Raw genomic sequence first — 25,277 nt, 5'->3', positions numbered from 1 at the left:
GCATGTTTTTACTTAAAAAATTTAGCAGGAATTGATGCCCACAGATAACAAAGTATTTCAGGGTGTGGGGGAGAGAAGATCCCCCCCTGGGATCACAAGCAAAACTGGGAGCCTCCAGTGGGAAGGAGAGGAAAAAAAGATCATTTCCACCAGATCCCCATTACCATTTTGCTTCTTGGGCTGGTATTTTTCATTACCAATATTTCACTAGGTAATGTACCCAGATATTAACAGTGATTTGTGGGAGGTTCTGAGCCAGGTCCCACTGAAGCCAACAGGGTTCTTTATTTGTAACATTCTGCATGAATGTTTCATTTATTTTCTACTCAAAACAAAAACCCTCCACACTATTTAAAAAAAAATGCAGCACACAGCCAGCCTCTTCTTTCATCTTCCCTATTTGGCCCAAGTGTAGGAATTAGGATTATCATTGCAAGATTGCTTTCTTGTCCACCTCACCACCCCCTCCAGCTTTTTTCCCCACTCTGTAGCTTATTAAATGCTTTTTTTTTCCTTACAAGGCAAATTATAGGTATTTTATAGATGTAGTTTTGCTTGTAGATTAAAATGTGGCTATACAACATGTTAAATATCACGTTAAAATGTTAAACAGGATGTGTCATTAAAATATCAGTTAATCTGTTTTTCCCAGACCTATAATGTGTTCCAGAATATAATGCTCTTTTGTTGCAATAATTCCCTGTAAGAATTTAACAAGGATATAAGTTTTTTGTCTTGATTTAAAATGTTCAGCTGGTATTTTGCCATGTTATTAAATACGGATTAGAAATAGCATTGAGGTATTTAAACCATAATTCTTGTAACAGGATAAATAGCTAATAGCATTTGGTTTGTTGCTTGTGTACTTGTGACCTGGTTTATAGTCAGTTTAACACAAACAGACAAAATTATGTCTCTCACCAGCATTCACAGTGAAGGGGTATTCAGGTTTTGAACTATGTGGGGTAAAAGTACCAGACCCTTTAATTCAGTGATCTACAAATGGGTAGATCATTTCCAAGTGTTCACAAAACCACAGATTGCTGGCTACATGCAGATGCAGAACATTCAGGTTTCTTTGGCTATCTGTTCCTATATTTCTGTAGGTTTTGAAATCTAAGAATACAGCCAGGTGAAGAGAAGAGTTAAACAAAGCAACATAGTGTGGTTCTTAAAAAGAACACAACTTTCTTTTCCAGTAGGTTTATTTCTGCAGTGGTTAAAAGTAGCTTGAAACAAGAGCGGCTCCCATCTCAGCAGCTAAGAGAGGAGCAGTGGGGAAGCAATGGTTACCAAGTAGGGAGAAGGTTTTGCTGCTGCCACCACTCTTATGTTAAACCTGCCTCTATGAATGAATCTCCCAGCAGTCTACGACGCGGATTGCATTTTAAGCTGTTTAAGGAATTTAGCCACATTTTCCACTAAAATGAAATGGCTTCTGTTTTGAATGATTCATAAAGTCCAAGGCCAGAAGGAACCATTATGATTATCTAGTATGATTTCCTGTCTAACACAGATCATAGAACTTCCCGAAAATAATTCCTGTTGGAACTAGAACACATCTTTTTAATAAATCCAGTCTTGATTTAAAATCATCTGTGGTGATTTAGCCATTCTTTCAACTACACTGCTTTGAAGAAGTCTTAACCACTGTGCTTAAACACTTATGGAATCCATTGTGAACTATGTTGAAAACAGTCTTTAAAAGAAATGCTGGTTTATGACAGGACCTACAACAAGCACCATTACCATGATGTACAAAGTCTTTTTGTAATTAAACTGTACCGGCATATTTGTTTAATCAGCACTGAGGTGCACTTGTTCTTCAGTCTTTATTAATTTACTGGCAAATTAATATAAGATTATTACGTTTAAAATATTCCACACACGTTTCTTGCAGATTTTCTAAATATAGTCATAAAATCATCTTTGTAACAGCAATCATAATTGTTTAATTCAGGAGTTGTCCATAAAAGAATTTATGTAAATTACTAATGGGAGAAAAATACTTTATTTGTGGACAGGATTGTTAAAGCTGCTTTGAGAAAGAGTAATATGTTACAAGCTTCTGATTACTAGATCCAAGGGGTAATCAGTAACTGATTACCTTAATATTACAGTTTACTCAGCACCTACCAGACCATAGAAAACACACTGAACAGTTTACAATCTCAGGACAACAGAACAATTCTCAGCAACAAGACTTGGGGGAGGAAATCTCTGCAGAGCATGGAATTTCTCACAGGTTGGCTCTTCTTCCCCTTGCAGAATGGGAAGTGCTTTCATGCTGGCTCTTGCGCTCCCATTCGCCCCACTACTCTCTGGGAGACTGGCTTCACTGGAGGTGTTCTACCTAGTTTCTTCAGGTTGTTTCTGCCAGTGGACTGCCATTAAAGGGAGAGAGACTGCCTAAAATGTACTTCAGACCTAGGCTGCATGACCTTTTTTGAGTAATCTCTTTAAGAATGATGGAGACTGACTCATTCCCAAAATGAATCTTGACCCTATAGGTTCTTAAGGGCTAGCATTGTCACAGAGGCAGCTGATTGCCCCTCTTCCCCAATGTAGTGCAAGAGAAATCTGCATGTAACGGGAGCCCTCTGCAGATAGATCTCCCAGGGCTGATCTGGGCTTAAGTTACTTATTTATATAAGTTACTAATTAATTATTTCTCGGTCAGAAAAGCAGCAGATGACTGCATACTGATTACTTTTGCATCACAGACAAAGTTGGATTTCAGCTACCAGAAGTAGGAGGTAGCCACTTTAAATTAGTTTGACTTCCCATCATGATATACTGGGGGTTTCTTCTTGAATTGCCATAGGACCCAACATGATTCCAATGCAAGTTCTGCATGTTCAGTACATAGTATGTCACAATGTGACATACTTTTTGAGCTGAGTTTGGGGCCCTGAGGATGTTCCAGCCAGAAGCAGAAATTGTTGAAGCCTGATATTTCTTTGATGCAATCTTGTTTATTTAAAAAAAAAACTTAAAAACTCCTGGTATCTGAATGTAGAAGGAATCAAGAACAAAAGGAGCAATTTCCTTCATTTACAGCCCCCAAGTCTTAGCCAACACCAGACCGCCAATCACTTTCCCTAGCTTTTTCCAGTCACACTGTGCTTACAGGCTCCTGCTTGGCTTTTGTGCGTCTCTCCTTCTCTGCTTTTGCCTGTTCTCAGTTTACGCGTGGTCTCTTCCCCCACACCCAAAACAATATTCAGCCACAGCTGACAGGTAGGTCATACCTCTTTTGTTTTAGGTGGTGGTTTAGGCTTACAGTTATGCTAATTAAAGTGTGAGTTCATGGCTATCAATCTCAATGGGGGTTTAAGTCAACCCATACATTTTACCTAGCTCGTATAACAGTACCATAGCTAGCATGGTATCGTTACTCACACAATGTAGGACTACCAACATGTAGTAATGTAAAAGTAATTTAGTAAATCACATTCCTTTCCAACTTGTAAAATAATCTGATTCTATTGCAGGATTAAATCTTTTATAAGCTGCCTGCAGTTATTTTCACAGCCCTGCTATGAGCCACAATTTTAGATGAAAATATCCTATTTGTATGACAATATTTAGGGCCCCTGATCTGATTAAAGACATTGGTAAAACTCCCCTGGCATCATTGAGAACAGTATTGGCCCCAAGGTTACTATGTACACAATTTATTTGTTTATATTTCATTTTTCTTGTTTCTCTGGAAAAATCTCAGTTTGTAATGGTGTGGGAGGTGTATATTTGAGAGCAGCACATGTTTTAATAGTAAATAGATCAGTTATGTACTATTATCCATTTTTTAGTTTTACTTACACTGTCTTGTCTTTGTATTTCATGGAGTAATCATTTATTGGTTTGCTTTATGTAATCCAGATCAGAATAGGATAGCCTGTTTGTAGACCAACTGTGTAGGTGCTGGAGCACTGGGTAGGTGGTAAATATTTAACATCAAAAGTAAATGATGGTTCCAGTCCAGCTCCCATTTAAGTAAATAGGAGCATTTGTAGGCCTCTTATTTCTAGAGAAGAAATAGTAATGAAGGGTTCTTAATAACTTAATTGGAATTATACCATGCTAGAAACACTATAATCATGAATGGTTATAGAAATGTTTTCATTACAAATCCATATATCCTAGTGAGTATAACTTAAAAACATTTGGTTGATATTACTTGTGCTTATTCTAGGCTTAAAGATTCTTCTTTCCTCTGCACTCCCCCCCACCTGGTTTGGCAAGATTTGCTTCTTATTGCATTTGATTCAGTGACGGTAAAAGAAGAGTTCCCTCTTTAGCAGTGAGCAAGGTCTTTAAAAGTGACCCTATAAAGGAAGAAAGTGAGCTTGTGACCTTCTGTAAAGGGAAACTGGAAGATTTTCTGTCAAAAGTTCTTTTTTTCTGCCTTTTTTTATGTTAGAAATTTTGATTCTGACTAGCCTGGATGACTGGACAGCTAATGAAATGTCCACACTACAAGTGTCAATAATGACAGCAATTAGAGGGGAGAGAGATTTTTAGTCAGACAGTTAATAATTTTGTTTTGTTAACACTTATTTAACTTCAGGTGCTAGTTAACATTTGGGACACAGGCTATCTTGTTAAAGTTAAATTCAACACCTTTGTCCCTTCAACCAAGTTGTGAGAGGTAACAGTATACATTCTCTGAGCTGTTTGACAACTCCATCGGCAAAGCCTTTCATACTCCCTTTCAACATTATACAGGAACAAAAATAGTTGATGGCATAGTTTGTTTTTGTTTGTTTATTCTTATTCTATGCCTTCTTTTCCCTAAATGTCAATCCAATCCATAGCAAGTCCTCTATCTTGCCTTGGAATCTGCTAGTGTGCCCATGCAGAGTCAGTGCAGGAGTCAGGGGTCCGCACTAGCGGACCACAATGCACAATCTATGTGCAAATGTTTCATGAACTGCCAGTCATATTTTACATTTTGTAATCCGTTAGATAAATAGAAGCTGCACACATCTGTATTAAACAAGTTTGATGTTAATCAAGTAGATGAAGATATATGCCTGTTTAAAATAATTTTTGATAGCTAAAAAGCCCAAATAATTTTACTTCTAGCTATTTCAACAAAATATTTTTAACCTACAGCAGGATGTTTTTTGACTGCTTTAGCTCAAAAGTTTTATGAAGAATTTAAAATGTCTACAGATTAATATCAGTATTAGCTCTTATATATGGAATTCAAGGCCAACATCTAAGGTTTTCTTGAGGGAATTTAATAAAAAAGGAAAAGAATCTGCATTGGGACTTTGCTCTCAAATGACAGATAAAACCTGTTATGATGTGTTAATATTGAAGGTTACCATTGTACTGGGTATCATATGAATGGAAGTAAAGATAACAAGGTGGGTGACCTGAGGAAGAGCTTTGTTTAGCTCAAAAGCTTGTCTCTCACCAACAGAAGTTGCTCCAATAAAATATATTACCTCACCCACCTTGTCGCTCTAACAGCCTGGGACTCACACTGCTACAGCAACGCTGCATTCAAGGAAGTAAAGATGTTCATTATAAAACCACTAGGTGGCATCAAAACAATTTGGCAAAATTTACAGAGCACTTATGCCCTAAGCCCCCAAACGAACATGTATTACATACAGATTGTGAGGCAGAGGCAAACAAAAAGCTTTAGTCTGACCATGATATTACACAGATGACAAGCCTATGATGCCTTTCTGATTATCACAACATATTACATGCTACTAATATGCATTATATTTGCAGCCAAGTGAACCAAAATGATTTCTAGCTACATTTTCATATATTAGTACCGTAGGAATATGGTAAATTTTGCATTTTGGAATGGTACAATTCTATCACTACCTGCATAAATAGTACTGTATATACATCTACAAATATTTATAAGGTTTTGTAAACTCAGGACTAACTAGATTTCACATATTGTTCAATGTCTGTTACAATAATTTGTACTGGAGAACAAAATTCTAGATAGAATTATTGTTGATATGAGGAATATATATATTTTTAGACAGATGGTAGTATAAGTTACCAGTTACTGTAAAAATCTCCCAGCAGTCTAGGAGCTCATAATATAACTCAAGCTCATATAAGACTCTTACCAGAACAAAGAGAATTTTTGTGCCAGGAGTAATAGTAGAGATTGTGATTGAATTGTTTCTCTCTCTGATATTATCAGTAGTGTTTTTTTCTCACTGTAGTAGGAAGCTAGGCAGGAAGGGGCTGGGAAGATTCTAAGCAGAAACTGTACAGTGAAGCAACAGTGTATCTTTAGGGATAATACTGTTTTCTTATTCTAATAAAAATCCTTGCTCAGAATTAGGACAGAGTTACATTACAAAAATAAAGAATCACAGAAAAAGTGACACTGTCAGAAATCAATTCACTTTGAACCAGCATAAGTAAGGACTAGGAAATACTTTCAGCCATTCAAAAGACTCATGGTGAGAAGCCAGACTGGCTAATGAAAGGGACACTTCACCAGAACCACACTGAAGATTAAACACAGAGAGCAGCAAAGTATTGGTCATCCTGTTAGCTTAGGGCTTGTCTACACTGGCACTTTACAACACTTCAACTTTGTCACTTAGGAGGGGTCTGAACCCCGCCTCTCCCTGAGCACTGCAAGTTTCAGCTCTGTAAAGTGCCAGTGTAGACAGTGCACCAGCGCTGGGAGCCGCTCCCCCCCATGGAGGTAGGTTTTTTTTAAGAGTGCTTAGAAAGCTCTCTCCCAGCGCTCTGCCGCGACTACACAAACCACAAATATTGCTAGTGAAGATGTTCCCTTATGCAACAAGTGAAGCAGAAGACCATCTATTAGTCATTTACCTTTGGTAGTGATGAGGAGATAAGAATAACTGTTAAGATGTTTGAAGGGAATTTCTTTTCAAAAGGAATGTAACACATGGATGGTCATGCTTTTACCAAAGGGTGCTAAGACCTGGAGAAAGTGTGGAAGCTTTTATAGAAGCCTATATGAAAACGATTTGTCACTTTGGTATCAGTAAGGAAGATTACATAAAAAGTTGTTCAAGGGTTGGGGTTCAAAACAAAGCGCTTCCAGAAAAATTGCAATCAATGTCTGAGGGTACGTCTACACTACAGGATTATTCCGATTTTATATAAACCGGTTTTGTAAAACAGATTGTATAAAGTCGAGTGCACGTGGCCACACTAAGCACATTAATTCAGCGGTGTGCGTCCATGGTCTGAGGCTAGCGTCGATTTCTGGAGCGTTGCACTGTGGGTAGCTATTCCATAGCTATCCCATTGTTCCCACAGTTTCCCCCGCCCCTTGGAATTCTGGGTTGAGATTCCAGTGCCTGATGGGGCAAAAATCATTGTCGCGGGTGGTTCTGGGTAAATGTCACTCATTCCTTCCTCCGGGAAAGCAACGGCAGCCAATCATTTTGTGCCCTTTTTCCCTGGATTGCCCTGGCAGACGCCGTAGCATGGCAACTGTGGAGCCTGTTTTGCCTTTTGACACTGTCACCGTATGTGTACTGGATGCCGCTGACAGAGGCGATACTGCAGCGCTACACAGCATCATTCATTTGCTTTTGCATGATAGCAGAGACGGTTATCAGCCGTTCTGTACCGTCTGCTGCCATTGTAAATTGGCAATGAGATGACGGTTATCAGTCGTTCTGTACCATCTGCTGCTGTCATGGGTGCCTCTATCTGAGGTCGGCCGGGGCGCAAAGACAAAAATGGGAATGACTCCCCGAGTCAATCCCTCCTTTATGGTATCTAAAAATAGAGTCAGTCCTGCCTAGAATATGGGGCAAGTGTACTAGAGAATCAGTGTATCAGAGAACCAGAGAGCACAGCCGCTCCGTGTCAGATCCTGCAGAAATGATGAGCTGCATGCCATTCACGGGGGGTGCCCCTGCAACAACCCCACCTGTTGCTTCCCTCCTACCCCAACCTTCCTGGGCTACCGTGGCAGTGTCCCCACCATATGTGTGATGAAGTAATACAGAATGCAGGAATAAGAAACAGTGACTTGTTAGTGAGATAAAATGAGGGTGAGGCAGCCTCCAGCTGCTATGATACTCCAGGCAGTACAGAATCTTTTCTTTAGACATGAAGGGCGGGGGCTGATGGAGCTCAGCCCCCAGTTGCTATGATGAAGACGGTTACCAGCCGTTCTGTACCATCTACTGGGAATGACCAGGAGTCATTCCTATTTTTACCCAGGCGCCCCCAGCCGACCTCACCTGAGGCCAGCCAGGAGCACTCACGGGCTGATGATGACAATGGATAGCAGTCATATTGTACCATCTGCCACCGGGGGGTGGGGGGGTGGGAGAGGATGCTGCTGTTCACTTCCGCAGCATCGCGTCTACCAGCAGCATTCAGTAGACATAGGGTGACATTGAAAAAAAAGTCAAGAAACGATTTTTTTCCCCTTTTCTTTCCGGGGGTGGGTTGGGGGGGGTAAATTGACGAGCTATACCCTGAACCACACCGGACAATGTGTTTGACCCTACAGGCATTGGGAGCTCAGCCAAGAATGCAAATGCTTTTCGGAGACTGCGGGATAGCTGGAGTCCTCAGTACTCCCTCCCTCCCTGAGTGTCCATTTGATTCTTTGGCTTTCCATTACGCTTGTCACGCAGCACTGTGCTGAGTCCCTGCTGTGGCCTCTGTCTGGAGATTTTTTTCAAATGCTTTGGCATTTCGTCTTCTGTAACGGAGCTGTGATAGAACAGATTTGCCTCCCCATACAGTGATCAGATCCAGTATCTCCCGTACGGTCCATGCTGGAGCTCTTTTTGGATTTGGGACTGCATCACCACCCGTGCTGATCAGAGCTCCACGCTGGGCAAACAGGAAATGAAATTCAAAAGTTCGTGGGGCTTTTCCTGTCTACCTGGCCAGTGCATCCGAGTTCAGATTGCTGTCCAGAGCGGTCACAATGGTGCACTGTGGGATACCACCCGGAAGCCAATACCGTCGATTTGTGGCCACACTAACCCTAATCCGATATGGTAATACCGATTTCAGCGCTACTCCTCTCGTCGGGGAGGAGTACAGAAACCGGTTTAAAGAGCCCTTTATATTGATATAAAGGGCCTCATTGTGTGGACGGGTGCAGTGTTAAATCAGTTTAACGCTGCTAAAATCCTGAGCTAAGAAGTAGGGGGACAGATCCAGCTAGGGCACTCCCAACTTGGACAATACTTCTTCTCCCATCAGGTGATAGTTCTGCTCCACCTCCTGGTGGAACTCCCCAGCCACGCACCAGCTCTTCCTGCTTCCATTTCAGATTCTTCTACCTCCTGCAGCCTCATTCCATCAGTCACTGCTAGTGGAAGGGGAGAGAACTAAACTCCCTCATCCTAAAGGGAGAAAGTGGAAGGGGAAGGGCCCCTGTGCTCTTCAGTGAAGGAAGGGAAGTTGTGCTGCCTGGTGTTTTTCCTTATGTGAACCCCATTATGAACTATTTGAAAAACAGGGGGGAAAAGGTATTCTCCAAAAGACCAACCCATTTTTGGTCAAACTAGGGATGTCAATCGCAGTTAACTCAAGCAATTAAAGCAAAACAGATTAACTAGATTTTAAAAAAAATAGAGTTAATCAGTTTGAATCACGATTAAACAGAATGGCAATTTAAATTAATTATACATATTTGTGGATGTTTTTCTATCTTTTCAAAAATATTGATTTCAATTACAACACAGAATACAAAGTGTACACCACTCACTTTATTTTTTATTACAAATATTTGCACTGCAAAAATGATAAGAAATAGTATTTTTCAACTCTCCTCATACAACTACTGTAGAGCAATCTCTTTATCATGAAAGTGCAACTTACAAATGTAGAATAATTTTTTCACATAACTGAACTCAAAAAAAAAAAGTAAAAAAAATTTAGAGCCTACAAGTCCACTCAATCCCATTTCTCCATCCAATGGCTAAGACAAACAAGTTTGTTTATGTTTATAGGAGATAATGCTGCCTGCTTCTTATTTACAATGTCATCTGACAGTGAGAACAAGCATTTGCATGGCACTTCTGTAGCTGGCGTTGCAAGGTATTTACGTGACATATGCTTCAACTTGTAGATTTTTAAAAAAATTTTACAGGGCAAATATTTGTAATAAAAATAAAATATAAAGTGAGCACTATACACTTCGTATTCTGTGTTGTAATTGAAATCAGTATTTTTGAAAATATAAACATTCAACAATATTTATAATTTAAATTGGTATTCTATTATTGTTTAACAGTGCCATTAAAACTGTGATTAATCGTAACTATTTTTTTAATTTAGGGATTAATTGCAATTTTTATAAATTGTTTGACAGCCCTAGTTCAAACTTCAAACCAAAGAAACAGGAAATACAAAATTTCACCCTCAGGCATTTGCTAGATGCATGGAAAATTTTAGCTCAATATGTGAAACTTTCAGAAAGTTATGAGTGACTGAAATCTCAGAGGTTCTGATAGAAGCTGTTATGGAACTTTAGCTGCAGCAATTTTTGTGGTCATGCAACTGCAGAATACATGAAGCCTTAATATAATAATAAATAATAATAATAATACTTAACTCTTAGGTAGAACTTTTCATCTGCAGGTCCCGAATGCTTCACAAAGGAGTGCACTATGAACATCTCCATTTTACAGATGGGGAAACTGAGGCACGGGGATGGCTATAACTTGCCAGTGCTCACCTAGCAAACCCATGTCAGAGCCCGAACTTGAACTGAAGTCTCCTGAGTCTCCCTCCAGTGCCCTATGCAGTAGGCCACACTGCTTAGTATAAGCTCCTTTGTTAGCATGTTGAAAGCTTAAAACAGGCTTACAAAACCCAGCCCTGTGATCTTAAATAGAAGAGGAAAGAATGGTTCAAGGAACATTTCCCTCCACTTTGGACCTTTGTGTTGGTCCCATACACAGAGCAAACAATGGGAGAGTAGAACAGTAAAAAAATTGATGAAAATAGTAGAGCGTAAGTTAATAATCCCATTAAGCAATGGCTTGTGATTACAAATAGCAATAATCAAATGATATCACAGTATACAGATAATTGCCTAAAAGGGGACTTAATGAAAGCTTTTATGCGGGCTTTAATATTTTCCTTGTCTGCAGACACAGCCTTCATAAATGTTTGATTAATGAACTCATTAAGCCCTGACATGACTAGGAAAGACATACTTACCCCGTGACCCATCATAATTAAAACGTGAATGCCATTTGTTCAAGATAGTAGCTGGAATCATTTATTTAAGTAGCAGAACAACCTAAAAACAGCTATTGATTTAGCCTGATGAATTAGCTCACCCTCATGGACAAAACTGAAAGATTAGGCTTGTGTTACATCAATCACAGTGATTCACAGGTAGAATACTAGGTGGTACTGCAAGTTGCCTTCTATCTATATTTATATGGATATTAAAATTATAGCTGCTTGGAAAATTTCCATGAACTATTTTCTAAGGACAAAAAAATGTAAATGTTAGCAATTTTTTCCCCTTTCCTAGCCAGCTCTAAGTCATGGTAATAGCAAAATGGGGGAACCCATTCAGTCCTTCAGAGGACAGTGAGAAAGTATAATGAAGTTCTGTATGCACACCAAGCAGAGCTTGCAGTAGTAGAGCACTGATCAGCACTGCAGAGAAACTTACAGGGATTTCTACTCACAGGCTGCAAAATTTCATAGCTACACTACATGTTTCACAGCATTAGCAAGTCAGGCAGATGGGCCATACTTGATTCTCTTACCACTGCATCAGGTTCCTGCAATGTCACACAGGGAAAGAGAGAGTCTTACTCTCCAAAAGAAACAGAACTTACTATACAGAAAAATCCTTCCTCATGTCAGGATGGAGTGGTTCAGTCAAAGCTGGATTGCTTGATCCACAGGCAGACATACATATTTAAAAAAAAAAACCCATGGTTAATAAGAAGTTTACCGGCACTGTGGTTGAATTCAGGCCTTTGCAGAGGGCCTGCAGATGACTATCTACCACTTTGACCCTCAAAATAGCGCTTAGGTGACGCATGGGCCTTGCATAGAACTGCACAGAGGTGAATATGGGATATACTATTTTACAAGGTGACTTGAGGAGCATGATGCGTTGGCAGGTCTCTTGATTTTAATTTTATTACAGGTCCTGATATGTGGTGCTTTTCGTAAAGTCTCAGCTCCAGGAACCATAATTTTGTGACAATCACAACTTGTATTTTACCCCTGACAATTTTAATCCTGTCTTTACTAAACCTCAGTGTCATAATTAAGGATTTCCTTAATAACCAAAATATCTGATTGATTAAATGAATGAAGGAGGTTTTATTTTACTGTGTTCAATGTACTTATTTGTTAACCTGTTTCTAACTTGTGAAAGTGACTTTGTAAACACTATTAGGCTGTGCAGAGATACCAAAAACATGTTAGAATAAGAATTGTACATATTAGTGCACTGTACAGTATGTTACCTGTGATATTATGTATGATGGGATTTTCTTCTGGGGGGGGGCAGCTTAGACAACATTGCATTAGCATTTTAGTGAGGGTGATGACATGCAATTTTTCTGTGCTTTGGTTGCTCTGGAAGCTGTGTGTGGGGGGGTGGAGGTTGGATTGGTGGTGGGGGGGATGGGGAGGAAAAGGATCAGGCAGTGTGTTGACCTTAGTTAGAATAATTAAAACCAGCTTTTGATTCTGGCTGCTAGGCTGTCCTAGCACTGTGGCAAGCTAGAATGTGGATGCATGCATACAAAAGTTCCTGCTACCAGATTCAGGACAAGCTGCCCTGGAACCAGTATTACACATAGATTGAAATTCAAAGGCAGGGGCCCATTTAACAACTTTATCATCAGAGGGTTGGAGTCTGGATTGTACAGAGCCTCGGCAGGCACTGGTACCGTGAATTAAGTTGATTGAAAATGAAATGAGGAGAAAGTGAGGCACATGAGCTGGTGTTCCATACTAACATCTTTAGCAGGGCACTATACCAGAATTTTATTTCCCCTCCACTGCCACTCAGCTCTCCATGCATCTGGGAACTGGGTCTTCATTTGCATCTCACTCTTCTGTGAAGACTGGGGTACAATGTCTAGTGGTAGCAGTCTATATTGTTACACAGGGGCCCCAGGTGTTTGCTGTTCTGAGGGTATGCCTGCACTGGGGCTGGGGGGTGTAATTACCAAGTCAGGCAGTCATAAGCAAGCTAACTGTGATCAAGCTAGCATGCTAAACATTAAAAGGGGAGACATGGAGGCACTAATGGCAGGAGGGGCTAGCCACCTGACTACATACTTAGGGTCTCAGACGTGCTGATGCTTGAGGTGGCTAGCCCCTCTGGCTGCTTGCGCTGCCAAGGCTACACTTCTAGTTTTAAGATATTTACTCAATCAAAGCTGGCACATATATGTCTTCCTGAACTGGAAATTACACCTCCAGCATAGATATATCCCTGAGTCTCACAGGGGTGATAGGAACAGGGAATGCTGAAGACAACAAGTTCAGGCCATTGAGAGAGAGGTAATGATATCTGATTTGGTGGCATTTTTCTCACTCTTTGCACTGGTATATATGACTATGTAAGGTGCAAGGCAATGGAGAATCAGGCATGCCTAGCATCTCTTATTCATTAAAATGTGAACATTTTTGTTGCACTTTGGATGTAATGATGTTTGTACTAATTTGTTCCAGTGTCTAAAGATTGGTATATATTAGAAGGTATATTGGGCAAGTTTATCTGGAGAAATGAACTTTAAATTCATATTTACAATTTGAAGATTATGATTTTATCATTAGAAATTATATGGTTGGATGGTATCATCTGTTGAGTTTTCTGCTTATAACATAGAAATGCACTGGTAACAGGGTTCAATCACCACTGCAGCACCTCCTGTTGGCTGTCCTGGAGATTAGATCTGCTCACTAGTGCACCCTCTTCTGGTGATGTCTTGCCACAGTCATGTCTGCTCCAGGACCCACATCACTCCAAGGATCATGGCATCTGTTAGGGAGCTTATTCCTTCACCCTCTTACTTCCCTGGTCCTTCTTGCATGAACAGAGAGCAACAATACCCGAAGTCCAAAGGCGCAAACAATTTGATGTTTATTGAGGTGAACTTCCAGCAAGCATGATTCCAGATTCCTTCCTTAGTGTCCCCCTTCCCAGCTCTGACACCACAGAGCCTTGCCTATATTGTGTCCCTGTTCCTGTTCCCATCCCCTGTTTTCATTTTAATTCCCCCATCCCCAGTCCCTGTTCCCATTCCCCCCTCCCCCCTTACTTCCTGATTGACTGCAGACTATATAGTCAAACTTGAGTTTTGCTTAGCTATTCCTTAACCAATCATTTTAAGGAAATTTAACTAACCAATCCTAACATATTGTAACATGGTTATTTAGCCAATTATATCCCACCACCTTCATTGGTTTACACCCAACAAAATTAATTATACAGCAGACAAACAATTACAGAACCAGACAGAAACCATGCAAATAAACATACAAAACAATACAGAAGTGAGGATTTCACAACTACATCTATACAGACATAAGGATTTTCCAGCTGTGTCTATTGATAAGTGAGTTCTTGCCAGACAGGATGCTATTAAACTAAGTTTCCTTTTACATCTTCCAGGCTCTTCCCTGTCTCTGGAGGTGATAGAAATATCAGGACAGGATTGTATTCCTAATAGCTCAATAGCACCTTATTTCAATGTGACTAGTTTGGAATGTGTGGATGTGACCATACACGTCCCAGATTATGGCTGCCTTTGCTGCTTACCAGGCCTCAGACAGTCACAATAAGAGAAGGCCATTACACAGACAGTGATTTTGATTTTCTCTTTTATACCTCTATAACTAGCTAAGTGATAAGAATACACCTAAATTCTTAAAGTATAGGCCTTTACAGACAGGCCTGAATAGCTATATCCTAACAGCATCCTCTTCAGGACGTAACCCTCTGGCTGTACCACACTCTGTGTTCCTTCCCTTTCAGGGAATGTACCACAGTCCCTCAGTCCAGCCACTGCTTCAGTTAATTTCTTTGGGCCACTTCCTCACAATCCCCCCTACATTCTTCATCCTTACCTCAGGGCTTCAGCCTGCCAGTCTTAGCAGCTAGCCAGGAGCTCTCTCTAGCTTCTCCAATCCTTGCTGGCAGTACTGCTCTATTCAGGTGTTGGCACACCTTTCTCCTGCTAGGAGCCTGAACTTCCCTCTTCAAGCTCCAGGCAGCTACTGAGGCTGCTCTGCCCTGCAGCTCTTCTTATACGGGCCTGCCCAGCCCTCATTGTCTCCTCCTCGCAGCCCCTCTCCTATTGGCTGCTTTCTGCGCAGCATCCCTAGAGCTCCATTAACCCCTTACAAGGCAGTCTGGGGCAGATGCTCCATCACAGCACCTTTAAACTAAAGGGGAAAAAAGATTCAAAATCAAGGTTCTTCTTCGAGTGATTGCTCCTATGCATTCCAGTTAGGTGTGCGCGCCGTGCGTGCACGGCATCTCGGAACTTTTTTACCCTAGCAACACCGGCGGGCCGGCTGGCGCCCCCTGGAGTGGCGCCGCCATGGCGCGTGTTATATACCCCAGCCGGCCCGTCCGCTCCTCAGTTCCTTCTTACCGCCCGTGACGGCCAGTTGGAACTGTGGAGTGCTCTCTGTCCTCCACTACCCTAGCTTTCGCTACAGGTTTTTTGTATATAGTTATCTTAGTACAATAGTTAGTTGTGATAGTTGTAGTTATAGTTAGTTTGTTAAGTTTAGTGTTAGGGTTAGGGGGGGTTTCCCTCCCTTTCCTTCCCCGGTGCGGGCTCATGCCCAAGGCACCGGGCTTTAAGCCCTGCGCTATTTGCCAGAGGCCTATGCCGATTGGGGACCCGCACGACTCCTGTCTTCGCTGCCTCGGCGAGGGTCATCGCACGGACAAGTGCCAAATTTGTTCCGCCTTCAAGCCGCGAACGCGTAAGGAGCGGGACAATAGACTAAAGCAGCTCCTTATGGAGGCGTCGCTGCAGCCCCCGGCACCGGCCGCGCCGGCACCGAGAGCCTCATCGGTGCAGAGCGCACCGGCTGCTCCGAGCCACTCCGGCACCGCAGCCTCAGTCAGGCACGGAGAAGACTCGGCACCTCTCTCTTTCGCCTGCCAGAAAGCGCAGACTGGCTAAGGCTATTGCTAAGTCCTGCGCGCAGGACTCAGCCATGACTATTGCGCCATCGGCACCTCCCGCGGTGGCCGTGCGCCAAGCAGGCACCGGGCCGTTGACTCCGGCGCCGCAAGGCCCGTCGAGTCCGGCACCGCCACACTCCCCAGCACCGTCCGCGGTTGAGCCACGGCTGCCTTCGATGCTGGAGACATTCTCTGCAGCCCGAGAGCTCATACAGCTCGTAGAGGCACCGAGCCTCCGGCCCCCGCCACCGCCGGTGCGGGCTGTAACATCCGTCGGGAAGCCGGCAATGATGCTCCGCCCGCCCTCCGTGGACCTCCGGCACAAGCGACACTCCCGGTCCCGATCACGCTCCCGGTCCCGACGGCGGTCGCCTTCTCGATCTCGGCACCGTTCGCCGTCCCGGTACTGGTCGCCATCCCGCCGCCGGTCAGAGTCCCGATACCGTTCGTCATCTCGGTACCAGTCGCACTCCCGGCGCAGATCCAGGTCCCGATCGCCGTTGCGACGGCACCACCGGAGGTCTCCATCCCGGCGTCATTCCCGACATCGCGATTCCCGCAGCCTCTCCCGGCACCGCAGATCCCGCTCCCGGTCGAGCTCCCGGCACCGGTCGAGCTCCCGGCACCGCGGTGACCGACGGTCTCGATCACTATCCCGGTACCGGACGTACTCACGCCATCCCTCAGTACCGTCTGCGGAGAGGCTACCGCCTTCAGCTGTGCAGTCTGTCAGCGCCTCAGCCCCTCCTTGGCCATCCCGCCCGGCATCGGTGGCCTCTGCTGTGGACAGCGCCGCGCATCTGCCACCAACCCCACATGGCGATCCTCAGGGGTCTCAACAGTGGGGCTTCTGGGTTCCATGGGCCCAGCATGAGGCACAGGGCGTACTGTTTTCCCTGAGAGACCTAGCCGCCGAGCGCAGGGTCCCCGAGGCGACGGTTAGCCGGCCGGCTCATTCTCCTCACCATGAGTCCCCCATTCCACCGGACCACAAGTCCGCCACGCTGCGCGATCCAGCCGAGGCACAGTCAACAGCCCCTGCGGCGGAGGCCGTAGTGCAGGGCTTGTCCTCTTCATCCTCCCCGGACGAGGCGGTGGCCGGCGCTTCAGCCAAGGATCCACCGCCTATTGACCTGAAGGCCCATCAGGACCTGCTTCGCCGGGTGGCGACGGCCATGGATGTCCCAGTGGCGGAGGTCCAGGAGGACGAGGACCCTATCACCAATGTGGTGGGCGCAGACGCTCCCGTACGCGTGGCGTTACCCTTCGTCAGGAAAATTCAAAAGAACGCCACTACGCTCTGGCAAACCCCTGCATCCATTCCTCCCACGGCCCGCGGGGTTGAGCGTAAATACTCGGTTCCCCCGACGGGATACGAGTACCTTTACACCCACCCAACCCCGGACTCGTTAGTGGTGCAGTCGGTTAATGACCGCGAGAGACACGGTCAACCTGCCCCCGCGCCTAAATCCAAGGATGCTCGGCGCATGGACCTGCTAGGCCGCAAGGTCTACTCGGCAGGCGGTTTGCAGATGCGAATTGCTAATTAGATGGTCCTCCTCGCCAGGTACGTCTACGACATCTTGACGTCCCTGGCGAAGTTCACGGAGCTCCTGCCTTCAGCCTCCCACCAGGAGTTCACGGCGCTGTTGGAGGAGGGCAGACGGTCATCTAGGTCCTCCATCACGGCCACCCTCGACGCTGCGGACTCCGGGGCTCGGACCTTAGCCTCCGGCGTGTCAATGCGGCGCGTCGCCTGGCTGCAGTCCTCTACCCTGCCGCCAGAGGTGCAGTATACTCTACAGGACCTGCCCTTTGACACACAGGGTCTCTTTTCCGAAAAGACGGATTCTCGAATCCAGACCCTGAAGGACAGACGTATTGCAATCCGTACTCTTGGCATGCACACGCCGGCGATGCAGCGCAGGTCCTTCCGGCAGCAGCCTTCCCGGCCCTTTTATCAGCAGCGGTATCGGCCATACAATAGCCGGCGACCGGCCCAAAATCACCGTCGTCCCTCGGGCAACCGCCGTAACCAGGGCCAGGCCACTTCCAAGGCCCCTCAGGGGGCTAAGCAGGCCTTTTGATGGGACGCTCGAGGACGGCCCATCTCTCTCCCTACCGGATCCTTCCCCGTTATTTTACAACCGCCTTTCCCATTTCTTTTCGGCGTGGTCCCAGTTAACAACAGACAACTGGGTGCTTCAAATGGTCCAGTCGGGATACCGCCTACAATTTGTTTCGCCCCCTCCTTCCCACCCACCCTCCCTGTCCCTCTTCAGGGACCCCTCTCACGAGCAAGTCCTCTTACAAGAGGTTCAGACTCTGTTGAGCGTGGGTGCCATAGAAGCAGTGCCTCAAGACAGGCGGGGCAGGGGTTTCTATTCCCGTTATTTTCTCATCCCCAAAGCGAAAGGGGGGCTATGTCCTATCCTGGACCTTCGCGAGCTGAACAAGTACCTGCTCAAGCCCAAGTTTCGCATGGTCACCTTGGGGACCATCATTCCCTCTCTGGATCCGGGAGATTGGTTTGCCGCCCTCGACATGAAGGACGCGTAATTCCATGTCGCGATCTATCCTCCCCATCGTCGTTATCTCCGGTTTGTGGTCAATAACACCCACTACCAGTTCGCCGTGTTGCCGTTTGGACTCGCCACCGCCCCGAGGGTGTTTACCAAATGCATGGCGGTGGTTGCCGCAGCCCTCCGGCGTCGTCAAGTACACGTCTACCCGTATCTCGATGACTGGCTGGTTTGGGGACAGTCTCAACAACTCGTGATGGACCAGATGACAGAAATCCTGTCTCTCTTTCAACGGCTCGGTCTTCTCATCAACGCCGAGAAGTCCACTTTGATTCCGTCACAGCGAGTGGAGTTCATCGGAGCGGTTCTCGACTCCACGGTGGCCAGGGCCTCTCTCCCTCGCGCTCGACACCAGATGATGGTCTCCATCATCCGGGACCTTGTCACCTTTCCGACCACGACGGTGCGCTCCTGCCTCCGTCTCCTGGGCCACATGGCTTCGTGCACGTATGTCACCGCGTACGCACGGCTCCGCCTCCGTCCGTTCCAGTCTTGGCTTGCGTCGGTGTACCGACCGCATCGGGATCCCATCGACATGGTGGTCACAGTCACCAGGCCGACCCTCGAGTCCCTCAACTGGTGGCTCGACCCGGAGGTCGTGTGTGCTGGAGTCCCATTCCGCCCTCCTCGTCCGTTGGCCACTCTGACCACGGATGCTTCAGCACTCGGTTGGGGAGCTCACCTGGGCGACCTTCACACCCAAGGCCTGTGGTCGCCCCAGGAGCTCGCCCTACACATCAATGTCCGCGAGCTGCGCGCGATCCGCCTGGCCTGTCGCACCTTCTGCACCCACCTGCAACGCCGCTGTGTGACAGTATTCACGGACAACACCACCGCAATGTTCTATGTGAACAAGCAGGGCGGAGCCCGCTCCTCCCCGCTCTGCAAGGAAGCGATGCTCCTGTGGGACTTCTGCGTAACCCACTCAATTCACCTGGAAGCGTCCTTTCTTCCGGGAGTGCAGAACACACTGGCCGACCATCTCAGCAGGTCGTTCCTCTCCCACGAGTGGTCCCTCCGTCCAGATGTCATCCACACAATCTTCCGGCGGTGGGGGTTTCCCCAAATAGACCTATTTGCCTCCAGGGAGAACAGGAAGTGCCACCGGTTTTGCTCATACCAGGGTCGCTCACCAGGCTCCCTGTCGGACGCCTTCTTTTACCCCTGGACGGATCGCCTCCTCTATGCCTTCCCTCCGTTCCCGCTCGTGCACCGAGTGCTCCTGAAGCTTCGGAGGGACAGAGCCCATATCATACTCTTAGCACCGGCCTGGCTGAGGCAGCACTGGTACACCCTGCTGCTCGAGCTCTCCGTTCGGGAACCCATCCCCCTTCCGTTGTGGCCAGACCTCATCACCCAGGACTTCAGCAGACTCCGCCATCCGAACCTGCAGTCCCTCCATCTTACAGCTTGGTACCTGAGTGGTTGACCCATGAGGAGAGGGGCTGTTCTACAGCGGTTCAGCAAGTCCTGCTTGAGAGCAGAAAGCCTTCCACTCGCTCCACTTACCTAGCGAAGTGGAAGAGATTTGCACTCTGGTGTGATCATCAAGGTCTCAATCCATTCGTGGTCCCGGTCCCTACCATCCTGGACTACCTCTGGCACCTTAAGGAGCAAGGTCTTGCGGTCTCCTCCTTGAGAGTTCACCTGGCAGCAGTGTCCGCCTTTCGTCCGTCCGTGGAAGGTCGGTCCATCTTCTCGAACCAGATGATTTCCCGCTTCCTCAAAGGCCTGGACCGCTTGTACCCGCCGGTGCGGCGTCCTACCCTGACATGGGATTTGAACCTCGTGCTCGCTAAGCTGATGGGCCCTCCGTTCGAGCCCTTAGCCACGTGCTCCCTGCTCTACCTCTTCTGGAAGACGGCCTTCCTTGTCGCCATTACATCAGCGAGACGAGTTTCTGAGCTCCGCGCTCTGACGGTTAGCCTGCCGTACACCATCTTCCATGGGGACAAGGTGCAGCTTCGCCCTCATCCGGCCTTCCTCCCGAAGGTAGTGTCAGCTTTCCATCTCAACCAGGAGATCTTCCTCCCGGTGTTCTTCCCGAAGCCACATGCCTCGCCTCGGGAACAGCAGCTGCATACCCTCGACGTCCGCAGGGCGCTCGCTTTCTACATCGAGCGGACTAAGCCCTTCCGGCGTTCGCCCCAGCTGTTCGTAGCGGTTGCTGACCGCATGAAAGACGAGCCGATATCCTCCCAGCGGATTTCCTCCTGGGTCACTGCGTGTATCCGGACCTGCTACGAGCTTGCTCGCGTGCCGCCATGCCGCCTCACGGCACACTCGACGAGGGCGCACGCCTCGTCGGCCGCCTTCCTGACCCACGTTCCGATCCAGGACATCTGCTGAGCGGCCACCTGGTCTTCGGTCCACACCTTCGCCTCCCACTACGCGTTGGTGCAGCAGTCTCGAGACGACGCAGCCTTCGGCTCCGCGGTATTGCACTCTGCCACGTCTCACTCCAACCCTACCGCCTAGGTAAGGCTTGGGATTCACCTAACTGGAATGCATAGGAGCAATCACTCGAAGAAGAAAAGACGGTTACTCACCGTAGTAACTGTTGTTCTTCGAGATGTGTTGCTCCTATCCATTCCAGACCCGCCCTCCTTCCCCACTGTCGGAGTAGCCGGCAAGAAGGAACTGAGGAGCGGACGGGCCGGCTGGGGTATATAACATGCGCCATGGCGGCGCCACTCCAGGGGGCGCCAGCCGGCCCGCCGGTGTTGCTAGGGTAAAAAAGTTCCGAGATGCCGTGCACGCGTGGCGCGCACACCTAACTGGAATGGATAGGAGCAACACATCTCGAAGAACAACAGTTACTACAGGTGAGTAACCGTCTTTTTCTGCTTGATCATCTCCATCCTAACCTTATAATAAGTCACAAGTTGCTATGGCATCTTGGAGACCTCAGGTATCTATCATAGGTTTTTCTAAGGTCCCTACAAACCTATTGTGAGCGTGCAGCATAATATTTCCCACTACATGTAGGAAAATGGAATCTTCACAAAGTTTTCCATTAAGCCTTTACTGCCATCCCCAAATAGAACCTGGAAGCACAAAAAAATAAGTTCAGGCTTCAAAGGATGTTAAGTTCTGCATCAGATTCATAGACTGTTAAAATGACAAGGAAAGAACTTAGACAACCTAGGGTCATCTGCCTCAGGTCCTGTGTTCCACCTCTTGCAGTAGCTGTAGGTCAGTAGCTTCTTCTGCTGCTGATGGCTTTCAAGATTTGCTGTCTCCTGCCTCCAACTTTGCTATTGTTAGAGGCTGTCCCTGCAGAGTTGGAGGCAAGCTACTGTCATCCATAATTGCATCAGAGGTGGCTAATGCAGAACCCCTGAAGGCCCATGACAGCTGGTCTGCTTCCCGTTCCATGGAGTTGGGGCTCCCAGCAGCTACAAGTCTTTCAGGCCTTTAAATATGGTGCTGTCTACATGACAGTCCTCCCCAGTAATAGGATGGACAATGGTTTGGGTATGACTACATGAGAGACTGCCTCTCTCCTTGCAGTAGTTGAGATCAGCTGGGACATCTGAATGAGTGGTTCTCCGGTATAAGTAGGAGACAGCTGTCGGCAGAGTATTCTCAGTTTGGGGCCCTTAGCTCTAGAACTCACTTCCCTGTCTTCAGCTTACATAGCCAGAGTTTATGAACCTTCAGGACATGTTGCATTACAGGGCCATCATTTTAGAAAAAATTAGGAGAAATGGTATAAGTCTGGTCCCATCCTGGGGGTGTAGAGTGGAACGGGGAGATGGCGGACTGGTCCTATGCCCGTCATTGGGAGGAAGATGAGCTGAGGTGTATGTGTGTCACCGATGGCTGGCACAGGACAGAGACTGGGGCCTGGCCCTTCCAAGCTGAGCTGAACCCCAGGGTGCCACTGCTGCTTCCTGTCCAGCCAGTGTGGAGAGGGAGTGGTGCTGACAACACAGTGATAAGGAGCTCTGGCCCAGCCTGCCCCACAGTGGCCTCCAGAGACCTGAGGGAGACACCGCATCACTGGCTGTCAAGGAGCTATGAAAAGTCAGGGGGAGGGACAAAACCAAGGTCTGGAGGCATAAGGCAACTGCCCCCTCTGCCCCATAGCAAATGACACCCCTATTGCACAGCCTGTATGCCCAGGCTTTTGGATCAGGAGGGGTGAATTGATGTCATGCCAATGTTTTAACAAGGAACTCCCACAAAACTTTTTAAGCTTGGAAGCTTTTTAACTTGTTATAAAACTTGTGTCCCAGAGGGAAATGGGGAAACATTGAGAAACAATTTAATTTATTTTTGGTTTTAAATCAAAATGCTGTTTTTGTAACCACAGGAGGCAGCAGCACTGGACAAACACAGTAAGCTCCATTCACTAGAAAATTCATAGTTGGTTCCTGAAAATATATAGACTAATATCATGCTGCTAATATACCTTGGTGTTCATCTTGCATAATATGGAAAGGGACAAAACCTGCAAACTGTTGGACTCCAGTGGGAACCAAAGAGCCTAACAGCATACAGGACTGGGCCCTAAAATTACTGAAAAAAAATATTTACATTATTTTCAAGACATTTAGAGCGTGTTGTATAATTCTTTGGCAATGTTTTGTCCTTCATTTTAGCCATTTCCCCATTATTTTTAAGAACATCTCTCACTGGTGGTTACCAGCAGCTTGATAGATGTATAGGAGAAAAGGGAAAAGGGTCGGCTATTCGTTATTGTATTCATAATCTATCACAAAATGGACAAATGGGAAAACCAGTATTATTCCCCTAAATCAAGCTGATGCCCCCAGAACATAAAACTTTCTCAATCATTAAAACATTGCACTTAAAAAAAAGCCATCCTGGTGCTTCTATAGCAGTTCTAAAAGCTGCCGATTCCTAAGCAAACAGATAACTATGTTGTTGGTAGACTATTTGTCATTCCAGTTTAATAACAAATTGATGGACTCATTGTCTATTTCGCTTCTGCATTTGTCATGGTAACGTGTCTGTCTTCATCTGGATCCCTGACTCCACCTTATGGAAAGTTACACAGAAGAGCAGGATGGAAGCTGCTCTTCTGAGTCCCTGAAATTTACTGTTACCAAGGTGATGGGAGACAAACAAACTGACAGCCTGGCTGTCTATATTCCCTCAGCTTCAGTAGCAAAAGTTAGAGGGACCCAAGCTTCTAACTTTTATGTCAAGGGAAATTGGTACAGGATCATGAAAAGAAGTTCATTCCATTGTGACTGTTGATCACTTAATGATCTGTAAAGTTCTCTGAATGCAACAGTAAGCCTTACAAGGGTATTTCTTTTGCTATTAAAGCCCGAGTGAATACAGAGTGAATGTCCGATTGTTTAGAAAGAATGGGTATATGTATTGCTTTTCAGAAGAGATGCCCCTTGTTTCCTCAAGGTGCAACAATTTACTATCATTTGAGATTATTTTTAATTATTTTTTATTATATATAAATCAGAATCGCTTGTCATAAATATATAACTGCTTTTGATGAGTTTAAATGCCTTTGTTACTTTACTTTTCAGCACTATTTATAAAACTCTAAAATTCCATTTTCATTTTCATTTCATTTTAAAATGCCACCACTGATCATTACCTAGTAGCAGGGACAGGTGTGGTGTCCCACCATCCCAAAATAAAATAAAAATTAAGTGACTTGTTCACCGTTCTCACACCTCCCTCTGCACTATCTGTTTTTTTCAATAAGTAAATAAATAAATAGAGTAAACATGTCCCTAAAGACAGACATATTCCAGTTTTCAGGGCCAGTTCCATCAATTTTTTTTATAGAAAACAGTGTTTTATCCCATAGGTGCTGACTCCGTGGGTGCTCCACCCACTGGTGGCCCTGCCGAATAGCTCCTGCCCCTCCCTCCCAGCACCTCCCGCCCACCACGGATCAGCTGTTTAGTGGCATGCAGGAGGCGCTAGGGAGAGGGGGTGGAGTGAGGGCAGGGCATTCAGAGGAGAGGATGGAACAGGGTGGGAAGAGGCAGAGCAGGGGTGGGGTCTTGGGGGAAGGGATGGAGTGGGAGTAGGGCCTGGGGGACAGAGAGGGGTCAAGCACCCCGGGGGAAATGAAGCTGGTGCCTGTGTTTTGTCCTTACTTTGGTAAGTCGTGGCAGACTGCTCACTTGAAGGAGCTGACAGTCAGCTGAGCTGGTGAAATTGAAAGCAGCCTGGATGGGCAGACAGGCATCCCCAGGTCTCTTATACAATAACACCCTTCTTCAGCCAGAACCTGAAAACAAGAGCTTAGAGTGATGTTTAACTTTGTGTTACAATATTTATATTCTATTTAACTAATGCTTCCAAACAAAATTCTCTGTGATATTATGGTGGTGTTTATCAGCTTGATAATCATAGCCTTTATTAATGTTGATGCATCCTAGCAATGGAGCATAATGAAGTCAAGAAGTTAGGTGTCCCAGTAACTCCTAGCTTGTTTTTGTAAAACCCTCATGTGACAGGTATGGAGTCCATTGTATTAAAAATGCAAGGTTTATGTATTATTGTGAGATTGTGAGTAACTTCTCTAGGGAGGAAATATGGCCAGT

The 25,277-nt window shown here is 45.9% G+C and overlaps 1 protein-coding gene across 3 annotated transcripts in view; it reads left to right on the top strand.

Moving 5' to 3' along the window:
* The window catches only part of CLIC6 (chloride intracellular channel 6), a 55,681-nt gene that overhangs the window by 14,119 nt on the left and 16,285 nt on the right, over positions 1-25,277 (top strand). The window contains exon 1 of one of the 3 annotated variants that reach the window (XM_039540776.1): positions 195-211. The exons of the other annotated variants lie outside the window; for them this stretch is intronic. The gene's annotated coding sequence lies outside the window, so the exon portion shown is untranslated. Of the gene's footprint in view, positions 1-194; positions 212-25,277 lie in introns of those variants that run through there. 3 annotated transcript variants of the gene reach the window in all.

The sequence above is a fragment of the Mauremys reevesii genome, linkage group 1 (assembly GCF_016161935.1).
Source record: "Mauremys reevesii isolate NIE-2019 linkage group 1, ASM1616193v1, whole genome shotgun sequence".
Lineage (NCBI taxonomy): Eukaryota > Metazoa > Chordata > Testudines > Geoemydidae > Mauremys > Mauremys reevesii.
The sequence above is the reverse complement of the archived record's forward strand: the minus strand, read 5'-3'. Positions and strand labels throughout refer to the sequence as shown.